Here is a 16,490-nt window from a genome sequence, read left to right on the forward strand (position 1 = left end):
AATGTTATGAGATTGTTAAAATACGGGACGTTTTACGGGAAAATATTAAAACGGGAAGACAGCGGGAAAAAAGTTAAAATACGTGAGAAACCCAGAAAAAACGGGAGGGTTGACAGCTGGGTTTGAGCTAGGTTTAGTGTTGAGCTAGGTATAGTGCTGAGCTAAGTTTAGTGTTGAGCTAGGTTCAGTGCTGAGCTAGGTTTAGTGTTGAGCTAGGTTTAGTGCTGAGCCTCATCAACTTCAGTTTGGCTGATCAGTGGTGGCAGAGATGCTGAAGGTGGATGAATAAGTCAACAGGACAAATGTATAAAACAGAGATTAAAGAAAATGAATAGACAGAGTGGGAAAGGGAAGAGGATTAAGACGTGTGAAGACAAGTGATAGAGATTGATTCTGGGGATAACGTGTGGGGGTCAGGATAAGGATCAGTGGAGGAGGGAGTGTGTCTCTGTGGAGGGAGTTAATGTGTATGTGTTTGTGTGTGGGTGTCCGTGTGTGTGTGTGTGTGGGTGTCCGTGTGTGTGTATGTGTATATGTTGTGAGTGGTGTGTGTGCATGTGTGTGTGCGTGTGCTATGAGTGGTGTGTGTGTGTGTGTGTGTCTGCACACACGCTTGTGAGTGTGTGTGCTCGTGTGTGTGTTTAAATCTGATGGGGTGAAGAGGGCAGGGCTGACTCAGGCACTAGACAGCAACTCATCCCATTCTGCTTACACAACCAACAACACACACTCTCCCTCTCAAACACACACACATACACACACACACACACAGAGACACACACACAAACAGAGACAGGCAAAGTGTCAGCAGAATTCTACACGACATGTAGATGGCCAGTTGCCTTGGGGTAGCTCCTTCTGTCAGACGAACTTGTCCCCTAATGAGGTCCTTACCCTGAACTCCTGTCTTCATCACTCTTTATGTCGCCATTACAGGAAGAGACTTTTATGGTCTCCTCATAATATCATTATTACATTTTATACAATCCATAGTACATACAATCTACAGTGTTCTAACCATAGACTGCAGAAAATAGTTCTAACCAAGCAGAAGAAACTGCAAGGAACAGTTTCTGTGACAACTATCAGACTGTACTGCCAGCAAGCTGGGGATAGCAAAGGAAATTATTATCTCAAATGTTATGAAATAAACTTCCATGAGTCACACAGCTCCTCTGGCTCAGCTCCTCCACAGTAATGACTAGCAAAATCCATTGTTTGATTGGACTGCGTAACGGTAAATCAGCTTCAGCAGTCCAGCAGCTTTTGTCACTGCATATTCCAGCCAGAGCTCTCCTACTTATTCTTGGTAAGAGGCATGTCTGTCAAACTTTTGACATGTTGATGTACTGTATAACTGCAACATGGAAAGGCACCTTTTCACTAGGGCAGGTGTTGGAACTGTGTCAAGGATGTGCCCTAAAAATGTGCTCAGGCATTAAGTGGCATGTACACAAATGCACAAAATCACGGCAAAGCACAGACATCCGTAATATGCATACAAATTATGCGTAAAAACACTGATGTATTTTTAAAATGGGCAAAATACAGTTGCTGCTGATGTTAATATGATGATGTTTTGCATCATCATGTGTGTAAGTGAGTGTGTGTGTGTGTGCGTACGTGACTGTGTGTGTGCGTGCTGTATGTGTGCATGCGTGAGCTTGTGTGTGTGTGTGCTTGCTCCTGTGTTTCTGTATGTGTAGCAGAAACAGTCAGCAGTATTGAGGTGACTCAGTGGTGGCAGAGCAGTTAGTGTGATGGGGCATTTGCTTGCAGGTCTGTGCCATGCATTCACACCCTGCACATACTTAATGCGCACTGGCATCTGTGTGGGAGCACAGGGGGTGGGCGTGATTGTGTGCATGAAGTTGTATGTCACATACAGTGCATACGGAAAGTATTCACAGCGCTTCACTTTTTCCACATTTTTTTATGTTTCAGACTGTGAATAGATCTTAAAATGGATTAAATTATTTATTTTTTCTCATCCAATCTACACACAATACTCCAGTGTGTTTTGTAAATGTATACAAAATAAAAGACTGAAATATCCAATTTACATAAATATTTACACCTTTTGTTATGACACTTGCCATTGAGCTCTGGGGCATCTTACTTTTATCAATGGTCCTTGAGATGCTTCTACAACTTGATTGGAGTCCACCTGTGCCTAAATTAATTCACTAGACATTATTAGGAGAGGCACACATCTCTTTATATAGGGTCACACAGTTGATGGTGTACTGTATGTCAGAGTGAAAACCAAGCCACGAGGTCGAGAGAATTGTCAGTAAACCTGCGAGGCAGGGTTGTGTGAAGACACAGATCTGGGGAAGGGTACAAGAAATTTTCTGCAGCATTGGAAGTGCCCAAGCGTATGGTAGCCTCCATCATTCTCAAATGGAAAAGTTTGGAACAACCAACAGTCTTCCTAGATCTGGCCGCTCAGCCTAATTGAGTAATCCGGGACGAAGGGCCTTGGTCAGATAGGTAACCAAGTACCCAATGGTCACTATGAATGAGATCTATAGTTTCTTTGAGAAGATGAAAGAAGCGTAAAGGACAAACATCAGTGCAGCTTAGTTTCTTCCATTGGGAATTGTGCCCAAATAGTTCAGTCTTTGTTTTGTCCTTCTTTACGCTTATGTATGCACTGTGTGTATGTGTGTGCATGTCTTCATGTGTGTCTGTTAGCATGTATGTTACTCTTTATCTTTATGCCATTATATTCATGCATTTGTGTGTATGCATACTGTATGTGTGCGTGTGTGATATTGTAGCATTGTGGGAGAATGTTATGAGGCAGTTCCACATACTCGACGCACCCGACCTGTAGCGCGACAATGTGACGTCACAGAAGCGCCGTAACCATTTATACTCGCACTGGTGGCAAGGGGGCAGGTGAATTCCCGGAAGTAGAAGCATCGATGTAGCGGTGGTTATCAACTCTCTGCTAACCCCATAGAACTCCCATTCATTTTGGATTTTTTTGAACTCCCATAACTTCATATAACATATATCATGTGCCGATATTTTAGCTTCTGTGTTATCTACATAAACAATAAAAGGCAAAACAAGACTTGACTACCTCGTACGTAACGTTAGGTTCCCGTAAGAACAATGTTTAGCATGTCCGGTTGAAGGCACTGAAGGGAGATAACCGTATTGTTTGGATAAGAAGCGTAGTCCAGCCAGCACGGAAACTTGTGAACAAAGCTATGTAGCCTACAATAGCATTGTATGTTAAGGTAAAGCATAGAGGCAAGTAAACCTAATGAAAAACAGTAGTTTTACCGTTAGGTAGTCTAACAAAATCATTTCAGAGGTTTTCGATGGATTGACCGTAGGTCAGAAAAGTGGAAAGAAGATTAGCTTCAAGGCTATAACTTTTTTGTTTCGTTTTACCATGACTGTTTTTGAAGATGTGTGGTAGTTTCAACATTAACACGACTTGATATCACTTGTGAGGATGATATAAATAATAATACATAAATAAATGTTTAACTTTGATGACTTTGAAGGCGAAGGAAGTGTGAGAAGAATTTCTGTGTATCTATCATATGAGTTACAAGATTCAGTTCGATGGCTAACGTCACAAAGTTAAGTGCGAGTCTGCGCAGTACTGGGGGGACCAACTGAAAAATGACTTAGTGCCCTCCCATTGAGAACGACGGAGTCTGTTCGTCCATTTCTTTTACTGTCTATCTGTCGTGTCGCATAGATGTCGCGCTGCCTCCCTTCGTTCAGCCGTGTGTGGGCGTTTTGTTTAAAATGTCAGTTACCAGCTCATACTCAGTTTGTTTTAACGTATCTTAAGTGTTTTTCCACAAATGGACCACAATTTTAGGCATGTACTTAACAGTATACAACACATTAATAGCCTAAACAAACTATGCAAGCCATTTCGAAATCTTGTTTTATTTAAACTACTCAATGCAATTTCAAATCCTCACCAGAAACACCAACAGTCAATATATTCATCCAAATCCTAGTTTCGTTTGTTTTATGGACTACTAGGTGGTCGTGGAAGAGATTGTTAAAACATTATTTGTCTTGTAAGCGGAACCAAAGTTTCACAGGCACCATTGTGGTAGAACAAAGGACCTACAACCTTGTCCTTTCATTGGAGAGTCGCCTCGCGTTCAACGGAATTCATTTGCATAAAGATGGGCTTCGCCCAGCTTTTTGACGCGCAACATATTTTCAAATGCAGCGCTGCCTTCCCTGAATGCTTTGCGGACGCGTTAAAGTCGCTTGACGTCACCCATAGGACTAGAGTGGAATGCGACACGACAAAATGAAGTGTCGTGCAAGTGGATCGGTACCGTATGGCTGGTGGTCGCGACACTAGTTGCAATATTCTCCTGAACAGAGGTGTCGCTGTTGTGAAAATATTAACGCTAACTACGTTACACAGCAGAAGAAGCTGCGGTAAGAAACACTAGTAGCTAGCCTCTGTGATGGTACTTCAGACTTTGGTTGCTACTATTCACATCATCACCATCATCAAGTTTCCAAGGTGTGTGCACAGGTAGATAGATAGATAGATGGATATATAGATAGATACTTTAGTCATCCCGAGGGAAATTTTAATAATTTAAACAGTTTAGTTAGCTGGCTAGCTAGTTAGCAGCTGGCTGAGTTTGTGTTATTTCCTGAAGTGGAAAGAGATTTTGTTCAGGCCTTAATAGATATCCTTTGTTTTAAAATAAATCTTTTTTATTCTTTCCTCTTAATTCCATGTGTTGCAACTCTCGCTGGTAACTTTGTTAACTTATCCAGCAAACTATTAAAAATTCACGATTGTAACAAAACAATGCAACTCTCGCTTGCCCTCGAACTAGTCCATCTTCCTGTTTCCGCTTTGTCGCGCTCATCTGAAAAAAAAAATGGGTGGTGCGCTACCTCGCGCTACCTGGGTTAAATCCTGGCGCACCAGCAAGATCTACGTCATTTTGACGTCACGTTGTCGCGCTACCGGTCGGGTGCGTCGAGTATGTAGAAGCCTGTGGCAGGGGTGGGTGTACAGGATTTGAGAGCTGATAGCAGAGTAGAGAGAAGTCTCTGTGTGTGTGTGTGTGTGTGTGTGTGTGTGTGTGTGTGTGTGTGTGTGTGTGTATGTGTGCATGATTGGAAGGACAGTAAACAAGGCATAAATAGTGGCAAAGCCACGGCTCCACAAGTTCAGTCGCTCTCCTCCCCTGCAGCTAGCTCTAGACGTAGAGCAGGAAGTGAGTTACGTAAGCCAGGGCACCAGTGCCCAATGCTGAACACATCCCATGGTGAGTCAGGATGCTTGGGGGGTAACAAAAACAAAATATTAATAAATATATATACGAATGGGGGGGGGGGGGGGGGGGGGGGGGTAGTAGCCATTCATTAAAACTAAATTCTTTAGAGTGAGACCTCCTACCACCACAGATGCCACATGTTGCTTGACCTTTTCACAATCTCATTTTCTTTTCAGTGTCGTTCATTTTTCCATCTTATTGTATTCTTTCTTCTTGATGTCACTCTTCATTTGAGACGGCTAAATCTATCGTAAGGACCTCCCTGAGAAGCAGAAGAATCTAAAGCAAAGACATTATCTTGCATCATGACTGACATTTACACATCTAAAGCAAAGACATTATCATCCATCATGACTGACACAGGTATTGTTTCATTGAAAGCCTGTTATAGGCCAAATGTCATTAGTCTATTCAATTGTAGAAGCTGTAACCCTCATGCTGAAATACAGCGGGGAAAATAAGTATTGAACACGTCAACATTTTTTTTCAGTAAGTATACTTCTAATGAGGCTATTTGCATGAACTTTTCACCAGACATTAGTATTAACTCAGATAATCCACCCATATAAAAAATCCAAACATTGAAGTCCATAGGTAGAGTTATGTGCAATAAAGTGGAATGACACAGGAAAAAAGTATTGAACACGCCTGCTAAAATTTCTTAAATACTGTGGAAAAGTCTTTATTCCTAATGACAGCTTCAAGGCATTTCCTGTATGACAAAACTGAGTCACAGTATTCTGGTGTGATTTTGGCCCATTCTTTTAAACAGATAGTCCTTTAATATTGAAGATTCCAGGGGTCCCTCTTGTGAATCCTGATATTTAATTAACTTCCAAAACTGTTCAATTGGATTAAGGTCAGGGCCTTGATTTCCTTTCTCTGAAACCAATTGAGTTTCCTTTGCTGAATGGTTTGGATCATTGTCCTGCTGGAATGTCTAGCCAAGTCTCATCCTCATCATCCTGGTGGATGTAAAGATTCTCCCGGGACAAAATGACTCCATTCATCATTCCTTCAACTGTATGAAGTCTGCTAGTACCATGAGATGAAAAACCGCCCACACCAGGATGCCACCACCTCTAAACCTCACTGTTGGTAGGGTTTTTTTAGGGTGATGAACAGTGCCATTTCTCCTCCAAATATGGTGTGTAGTATGACATCCGAAAAGTTCAATTTTGCTTTCGCCTGACCAGAATACATTCTCTCAGTATTTCATAGGATTGTCCAAATGTTGTGTAGCAAACTTTCAACGAGCTTTGACATGTTTTTCTTCATAGCAGCAATAGAGTCATGCGGGATGACAAGTATAGAGGCCATGGCGGTGGAGTGCATGATTTTCTCTGTAACAATTGTACCTGCGGCCTCCAAGTCTTTCTGGAGCTTTCTCAGAGTGGTCCTTGGCTCTTGGGCTACTCTTCTGACTATCCTTCTGACTTCCTGGTCAGAAATATTGCAAGGAGATCCTTTGCATGGCCAGTTGATAACACAGTGATGTTCCTTCCACTTGCAGATAATGGCTCCAATACTGCTTTCTGGATGATTCTGAAGTTTTGAAGTGCATCTGTAACCAGTTGCATTGATATGTTTTGCAACAATAAGGTTGCAAAGGTCTCGGGAGAGCTCTTTGCTTTTACCCATCATGAAATGTTTCTTGTGTGACACCTTGGTAACAACTCTTAGGAAAAGTTGAAATGTGAAAAAAGAACACAGTCAGTACCTGGACTGAAGTGTCCTCATATATTTTAAGCACTTTGGTGGATGTACGCAGGGGAATGGCTTTCAAAGATTAACAGTCAATGACAGACCAGGTGGAAGCCATATTGCCCTCAACAATAAATCAGTGGTGTTGTAAAAAGGGCCATAAAACACAAAAAGGCACAATGAAACCACCACCAGGTAGGAGCATAAACCTTTAATAACATCAGAGAGGCATGGAATATGTTCATAAGAGTCTGGCGTGACCTTGGACATACAGATGGGATTTGAGAAATAAAATGGCCGTTCTGGATATATGTAAAGAAGTGCTGTCAAACTTAAATATTACTCAAGAGAATGTGATGATCTTGACATCTAAGACAGGCCCCTAAATCCGAGTCATGGAGAACACTTAATATTTTAGCCAGGATGAGCCTTTGACATCCAAGCTATTTTAAGCTGCTTTACAGACAGCTGATGTTGAAATGCAGGTCCAGCTCCAGTTCTGTGAAAAAATACTCTATACACTTAGTTGATGAAAATATAGTAAAGGGCCGTTCACACCAGGAACTATAACTAAAAGCATCCACACTGTCCAATGATAAGGAAAGTATCTCCTCGTGTTGATAAATGTTGGTAATGGCTAAAAATTGATGGATTCTGATTGGCTGTCAGCTTTTTATCGTTCCCAAAATCGCTCAGAAAGTGATCCCCATCGATATCGTTCATGTCGTTATCGTTATAGTTTATGTGTGAACATTGTCATTCATATTAGCTAGGACGATACTTGCCGTTATAGTTATAGTTATCGTTCTTGGTGTGCCTTAAGACCTCAAAATAATGACAGGATTAGCACCAGATGTCTGTCTATTCCATCCAGTTGTCAAGACCAAGGTTATTCAAACAAGGCAAACATGCACTCAACAGTGACACTGGCAGCTGGCACTATTTCTTAGATACACTACCGTTGAAAAGTTTGGGGTCACTTAGAAGTTTCCATTCCACTCCATTATAGACAGAATACCAGCTGAGATCAGTTGCATTGTTTTTTTAATCAGGACAGCAGTTTTCAGATTACATTATGTGCTTACATAATTGCAAAAGGGTTCTCCAATGTTTTATCAGTTAGCCTTTTAAAATTATATCAGATTAGTAAACAGAATGTGCTTTTGGAACATTGGATGAATGGTTGCTGATAATGGGCATCTGTATACTTATGTAGATATTGCATACTACAACAGTCATTTACAACATTAATGATGAAAACAAAGACATTTGTAAGTGACTCTAAACTTTTGAATGGTAGTGTACATAGTAACTATAGTTGTGGATTGTGATACCAGTTCTGAGTGAAAGCTGTACTTACTCTGGTGTTGCACTCTGGCGTTGAATACTCACTCTGCTATGTACTCTGGCTTTGATACTCACTTTATAATGCCCTTCAGCTCCAAATGAAATACCCTGATATTACATTCAAGTCAGAATGGATTATACAAATACAGATCACAGAACATTCTGCACATTGGTTATTTGGGAAGTTACATTCCTCCTAGTTCTCCCATTGCATGCTTCTATTTTCTATTCTTTCTCTCTTTCTTTTGCTCCATCGTTGTGTCACTCTCCTGGAATTTGAGAGTCTGGATATATCTGTAGAATACATGTCTGTCTTGAAACAATGGATTATGAAAATCATATGGAGAGAGAGGATATGAAAGCAATTAGTGGACAACAGCCAGAGGGTAATGCAAATTACAGTCTCAAAGAAAACAATGAAAGGCTGCATCTGTGATGTGGGGAAAACCCCTTGGGTTAGAATTATGGCTCAAAGGCTCTGACTTTGTATGTCGATATCATTGTGTCTGAGTTCCTATGGTATCTTTCTTTCTTTCTTTCTTTCTTTCTTTTTTTCTCTATCTATAGTTAGTACGTTTTTAGTCAGCAGGTCAGACAGTAAAGCCTTGCAAAATCAATTCTGTTCCTGTCCTCTTCATCCCATCAGATACACACACACACACACACACACACACACACAGTCTGCCATTATTGCTCTGTCTCTTTTTCAGCATCTTTATGTCAACAAGTTTGTATCTTCACATGGATGATTAGCAAAATATCAGAATTTGGTACATTTTTATAATAACCTTTTTCAAGCACAATTTCCTCTGACTCACTCACCTCTTTTCTCCAGTCATTGGCTGTCGTGAGAATCAGGACATCAGCTCAGGCGTATCACTCGCTCTACTGATGATGCCTGAGATCTGTCAGATAGGATTGCACAAGCTCCCCTCACAAAGACACTGAAAATGCTCTGTGCATCACTGCTGACGACAACTGGTGTGCTATCACTGTGTCAGTAACAGTGTGCTTCCCTGTAATTTATTCATATGTAATTGAAAATAAGCAGGATTTACAAACTACATGTGCAATTGTGAAAGTGTATACATTTCAACTGACTGGGGAATACAGCCTAAAGCTAAACAGGTTTTAAACAAAGAAATATGAGGAAAGGTTTGCCTTAACTATTTTCTGTCACACCCCCTGTAACACTCCTTTCTCTGATATATAATTAGCCTCTGAAAGCAGAGATTATTAGCCTCTCAGACAAATCTGGTTTCATTTTCTCATTTTGCTGGAGATAAATGTAAGAGTTAACGCTTGACTTTGCTGATTTGTCTTTCTTCATTGGAAGATGCATTTCCATTCTGTTATGTCTTGTCCCCTCTCCATGCCTCACCACACCAGTACATTGGTAGTCATCTATTGGAGAATAATCATGGGAATTTATCTGGCTCAAAGCATGGAAGGCTGCAGCTGTGTCTGAGGGGCTCTTTCCTCTTGGTGGATTAAACACTGCAGAACCAAGAACAGGCATTAAGCAAACTCACAGCCAATCCAACAGGCTCGGAGAAGATATAGAATTGCTAAGAAACCACATGTGGAGGGGGCACAGCGGCAGTCACTAGTCCCAATACGGTCTTGCAGTACTGTCAGCTAACACAGAAGATCCAAAATGAAATATCCTGAATGATGTGCCTACAGTCATCCCAGTTTATCTGGTTATTAGCCCTATCATGCTAGCAAATTAGTCGGCTAGAAGCAGGGGCGCACCCATTTTTTGAGGGGTATGCAACAACAAATTGGCGCCCCCCCCAAAAAAAAATAAAATTAAAAACACAAACAACTAAAGTAAAACAAAAGGCCAATCATTTACATAATTTCTTAGTGTAAATTATGATTATTTTTTAAGAAATTCTGCCAATTTGAACTTGAAGTATTGTCAAATGGTGCATTGTCACTTTAAGACTTTAAGAGAGTCTAAACGGTTCTCATAACGTCCTTTTGCCAGCTGTTGCTCACAAAGGATAAGGCTGATCCAACTCTAGCCTTTGTTTGCCACATTATCAGCACAATATTAAGCTATTAATATTAGGATTGTTAGGAAATGGAAACATGTAATGAGTTGTTGCTAGCGTGACATTTCTGTTTGCAGTTTGCCATGAAAAGTTCAGTATGAGCATGGTAGCCACCTAGCTATCTTAATGGAATAGGTTAATGTTTGAATCTGAATCGGTATGCTTAGCAAACGCTAGTCTGTTAACATGAATATTTGCAAGCCTCCAAGCACAGAAGTCATACTTTAAATCCTACCTGTTGCTTTTCACCATCCACTTATTATATTAGTATTAACTACTGTGCATCCCTTGACATGCCATCTCATTTTCCCTCTTTCTTTTTCTATGTTTCTATGTTACCTCTTTCTTTTTTTGCTGTATCCATCTTTCATAGACGAAAACGCACTACTCGTACCTGCTCACTCAGCGCTCACGGCGGCCCCACTCCCTTTTCTATGTCAAAATTCTATGATGGAATCTTATGAGATAGGCTAGGGCGCCTACTCTAGCCTGTTAGTCCTCTAAAATGTTATTTAACATTGAGGAAATGCAGAAATGATTTAGAAACGTACAACAGTAACTACATATAGAATATACCAAATATATTATTATTATTATTATTATTATTACCATCGCTTTGGCGCCCCCACGGTGCTGCGCCCCTATGTGCCGCATATAGCGCATACTAGGCCTGTCAAAGTCGATTCCTTTTAAGGATCCGGGTTATTCTGAGTCACTCACTAAACTGATCCGGGTTGAACGAGTCACTTGAGTCAGTATTGCTAAATCGCAAAGAAATTCAGTCCTACGTTCAAGCAGTGCAGCGGGGTGCTTCATTTCGTTAAGTGCCTTCTCATGTTGGATGTGGATCCTCCATGATTTGAAACCAGGTTTTTGCAGTACTTGCATTTAGCCTTTAGAGTTTTGCTCTCCTGGTCAAAGTGCATCCACACATTGTTTATCTTTTTGGTGCTCATGTTCAGAAACTTTGATCTTATTGACAGAGAGGGTAGCCTATATTATAATAATTAATTATTTGTTGTTGTTTTGTTGACAATAGAAAAGTTTGCCTAGGTCTAATGCTACTCTGCTACAATGTTTATTACCACTACTATATACTAATAGTAGGAATCTATTCTAATAAGTATTATAGGCTGCTAATACTAGGCAACTAATATTATTATTAATCATAGCTATACTGTTAGGTAGCCTAATATAATATAATATAATATAATATAATATAATATAATATAATATATAATATAATATAATATATAATATATAATAGCATCAAAACCTCCACCCACTCACGAGAAAGAAAGCCGTTTGAGCCAGACTGTTTATTTATTGTCTTAACCTAGCCTAAGCAATTGACTTTTAATGTAGACATAGAAACAGGAACGTAGAAATGCCCTGCAGTGAATAAATTATTATTATTGTTATTATTATTATTATTATTATTATTATTCCTACTACTACTACTACTATTCTCATTAGGCCTATTATTATTATCACCTTGACACGAGTAGAAACTAGGCTACTCGCTCGTCTACAGATCCACTCATGACAATGTAGCCGGCTGATTCGACTGACTCGCACTCATAACAACATAACGTGACCCAGGTAGGCTAGCCTACTCAAGCAACTCCATACAGAGCTTGCAATGTTTCGGACTGTCTTCGCGACCTAATTGCATTTTAAAGTAGCTATGCGTGCAGAATATATGTTATTTCAGAAGTGAAATAACATGGCTTTTGTTGTGGATTTTCTTTTAACCTTGACGAGGAGTTACTCGCTCCTCTAAAGATCCACTCATGACAACGTAGCCGGCTGATTCGGCTGACTCGCACTCATAACAACAACGTAACCGGCCCGCCTGTCTGATCCGACTGACCCAGGTAGGCTAGCCTACTCTCCATACAGAGCTTACAATGTTTCGGACCATCTTCGCGACCTAATTCAATTTTTAAAGTAGGCTATGCGTGCAGAACATATGTTATTTCATAAGTGAAAGCATGAAAGTTTTGTTGTGACTCGCACTCATAACAACGTAACCGGCCCGCCCGGCTGATTCGACTGACCCGGGTAGATACTCAAGCAGCTCCATGAGCGTGCAGTTCGGACTGTCTGCACGACCTAATTGCATTTTAGTATGCTACATATACACCAAATCTAATTATGTCTAGGCTACATGCAGAACATTGAATGTTATTTCAGAAGTGAAAGAATGGCTTTTGTTGTGGAATTGCTTTTCACCTCGAGGAGGAGCTACTCGCTCTCGCAGATCCACTCATGACAACGTAGCCGGCTGATTTGACTGACTCGTACTCAACGTAGCCTAACCAGCCAGCTGATCCGACTAACCCGGATTGCTACTCAGCCGCTCCAATCTGAGTCCCATGGTCTGCGAGTCTGCAATGTTTCCGGCTCTGCGGGAAGTTAACCAGTTATCTCGGACTGCCTGCTCACTCGCTTGACTCGCTTGAGTTGATTTGTGGAGTTGTGGTTGCCTACGAAATTGTTACATTTTTGGCAGCTACGATGGCTAGGGCTAGGAGGCTAGCTAATGTTGCAAGAGGTTTGTGTGTGGCGCTGTTTATCGTTTTAGATTTAATTGTAGTAGGACTCAACTGATCCGAGTTAATGATACTAGAGACTCGCGACTCATGGGTTAATTTAAAGACACGGGTGAAAGATCCGAGTGAGTCACGACTCAAACACCTTTAGCGCATACCCACTTTTTGCGCCACTGGCTAGAAGACCTGTTATAGCTCAATCAGTTCATGATCTTATCAACTTCTGTTTTCTGTTAGTGGATCAGTCAAGGAACCATCCTCTTTGTGCCCCCACCCCACCCCACCCCAGCATTCTGCTCTGATTCACCATGGGAGCTGTTCTGAAACACTGGAGACTGTGAGGTCCAAGACCATCCTTTGAACACATCCACCCACTCATCATGGGCAGGCAGCAATTATCAGTAATTGCTCTCCCTCTTCATTCGCCACATATTATTGTGCACACTTTGATATCTGTTTTAAATTATCGATATCATGAATATGACTAATTGGGTGCCCCCCACAATACCATGAATATTTGAATATGAAAAAGGGCAATGGGCATGCAGCAATGGCAGCAAGCTTTTTGAAGCCATTGCTTGTTGTTATAGTGAACAGTGCAGTCTATACATGATCAAAATCAAATGCAATGTTAATTTCATTTTACAGGGATATTTCCCTGCAGTATTACAGGCAATGTATACATGCACCTAAAAGGAGCCATTTTGAATATTACCCATCTTCTGATTCCAATATCAATGATGTGCTGCACAATGGGCATTTTATGAAGGCCCTCTGTCACCCCTAAGCGTTGTAGACACCAGTGCCGATATGAGTGCGGCGCACTCCGCCTTTGACATTCGATTACTTGGACCCCATTTTTCTCAATACAACCAAACTCTGCCGCCACCTGCGCTGGTGTCGGGGTTGTATTGAGAACAATTTTGTCTCAATAATCGAATGTCGAAAGTGGAGTGTGCTACACTCATCTCGGCGTCGGTGTCCACAATGCTTTAGACTACTCAGTGGGAGTTGGTTTGTATTCACCATTAGCTGACCCATAGACATACAGATAGGTCCATAAGTATTTGACCAGTGAAACAACTTTTGTTATTCCATGTTACATACCTCTACACACCACCACAGTGGATCTGAAGCAAAGCCATCAAGATGTGCTTGAAGAGTGGATTTTCAGCTTAAAGCGGGGTTTAACAAAAACAAAAACCTTACATTAACCGTTAAGGAATTACAGCATTTTTATACATTGTCACCCCATTTTTGAGACTAAAGAGTAATTGAATAAGCAAACATAACTATTAATACTAAGAAGAAAATGTTATGTTTCTGGTACCTACAGACATCATCAAACGAGTTTCTCTTGGTGAGAGGACTGCAGCCTCCATTAGTTGTGATTTGTTTGTGGGTCTTTCATCTTTCAGTTTTGTCTTCATTAAAGGATAATTCCGGTATTTAGCACTTTGAGTCTCTTTTCTGGTTTGTTTTGGATGAACTAGAGTGGTGGACACCGAAATTTTGACGATTGGTCCTGTCTCGACTTTTCTGACTCGTTTTGAATGGCCTTTACTGCTTCAGAGTGGCTGCCTATGGGCATGCACAAACATGTCCTTAAAACAACCCTTAACCCTTAAGAATGTAGGTTTTATTTAAACCAACGTACTCCACTGGGTGAGTTTTTTGGGCTGCGTCACTAGCGTTCTACACTGACATTCTATAGTCATTATTAGGTGGCCTACAATCTATGCAGTGTTAGCATGGCCTGATTTATTTTATTTCACGTGAACATTGCAAAGTACCACACACACACACATGCTTTCATCATGTGATCACGTGTTGCATGCATGCACCTGATTGCGCAAATGAAGTCGCGCTGACAACGTGTTACAATTGTCACGAGGATAACAGGACACGCGAATATCTCTGCTCTTACCTCAGACGGATGTTTAACTCCAAGGAAGTTTTTGTTGTCGTCCGTTTCCTTCCTTCACATGGATTTTACGTAAGTGCCCTTATAATTTATGTATCAAATCTAGAAATCAGTTCATAAGTTATAGCGTTATCATTTACAGCAATCGATGTTGTAGCCTACAGATGTCATTATCATATAATGTTAGCATACTGGTCTTGTTGTGTTTGAGGGGAAGAGGGCAAGATAGTTGGTCGATGGTAGTGAACTCTGTGAGTAGCCAGTCAGGATATATACTTTTAGAAGTGTAAGACACACTAAAGAAAGTGAATGTCATAGGCTATCATATTCCATCCATTCAATAAACCTAATTCTGTTAGCACAAATCTTAAACCAGGCAGACGAGGCATGAAAGGAAATTAGCTGTTTTGAATTAACACAATGCACACAATATGAGAATTTTACTTTCTGAACCTAGGGGTTTCAATATCTGATAAAGGATGTTTCAGTTTAACATTTTGGAAACAAGGTAATCCAGGAAACAAGGTAATCCAGCCCTCACCCACCTGGAAAAAAGAGACTCATATGTGAGATTGCTGTTTATAGACTTCAGTTCTGCATTCAACACCATAATACCACAACAACTCATCTGCAAACTTGACAAACTGGGACTCAGTACCTACCTCTGCAACTGGCTACTGGACTTCCTCTGTCAGAGGCCCCAAGTAGTACGTGTTGGCAACAATACCTCAAGCAGCATCACACTGAGCACAGGGGCCCCCCAAGGCTGCGTGCTCAGTCCGCTGCTCTTCACCCTGCTGACGCATGACTGCACTGCAACCTACAGCAACAATCACATAGTGAAATTTGCTGACGACACAACTCTGGTGGGTCTCATCACCAAGGGCGACGAGACTCAATACAGGTTGGAGGTCGACCATCTGACCACGTGGTGCAGGGACAACAACCTCCTGCTGAACGTCAGCAAGACCAAAGAGATTGTTGTTGACTTCCGGAGAGGTCACACCCAACACCTTCCACTGACCATCGACGGTGCTGTGGTGGAGAGAGCGAGCAGCACCAAATTCCTGGGGGTGCACATCAGTGAAGACCTCTCCTGGACCACCAACACTGCATCACTGGCGAAGAGAGCTCAGCGCCGCCTGTACTTCCTGCGGAAACTCAGACGAGCAAGTGCTCCACCAGCCATCATGACCACATTCTACCGAGGCACCATTGAGAGCATCCTCTCCAGCTGTATCGCTGTGTGGGGCGGAAGCTGCACTGAATACAACAGGAAAGCCCTGCAGCGCATAGTGAACACAGCTGGAAGGATCATTGGTGCTTCACTCCCCTCCCTGAAGGACATTTACACCACCCACCTCACCCGCAAGGCGACCAAAATTGTGAGTGATGCAAGTCACCCCGCTCACAATCTGTTTGATCTACTGCCCTCTGGGAAGAGGTACAGAAGCCTGCGCTCCCGCACTACCAGACTCACCAACAGCTTCATACACCAAGCTGTAAGGATGCTGAACTCTCTCCCTCCTCTCCCCCCTCCACCCTCAGCTACATAACATCCTGGACATTGGACCCACAATGGCCGCCTGCACTACTCCACTTGCAC

The sequence above is a fragment of the Alosa sapidissima genome, chromosome 5 (assembly GCF_018492685.1).
Source record: "Alosa sapidissima isolate fAloSap1 chromosome 5, fAloSap1.pri, whole genome shotgun sequence".
In the NCBI taxonomy this organism is placed as follows: domain Eukaryota; kingdom Metazoa; phylum Chordata; class Actinopteri; order Clupeiformes; family Clupeidae; genus Alosa; species Alosa sapidissima.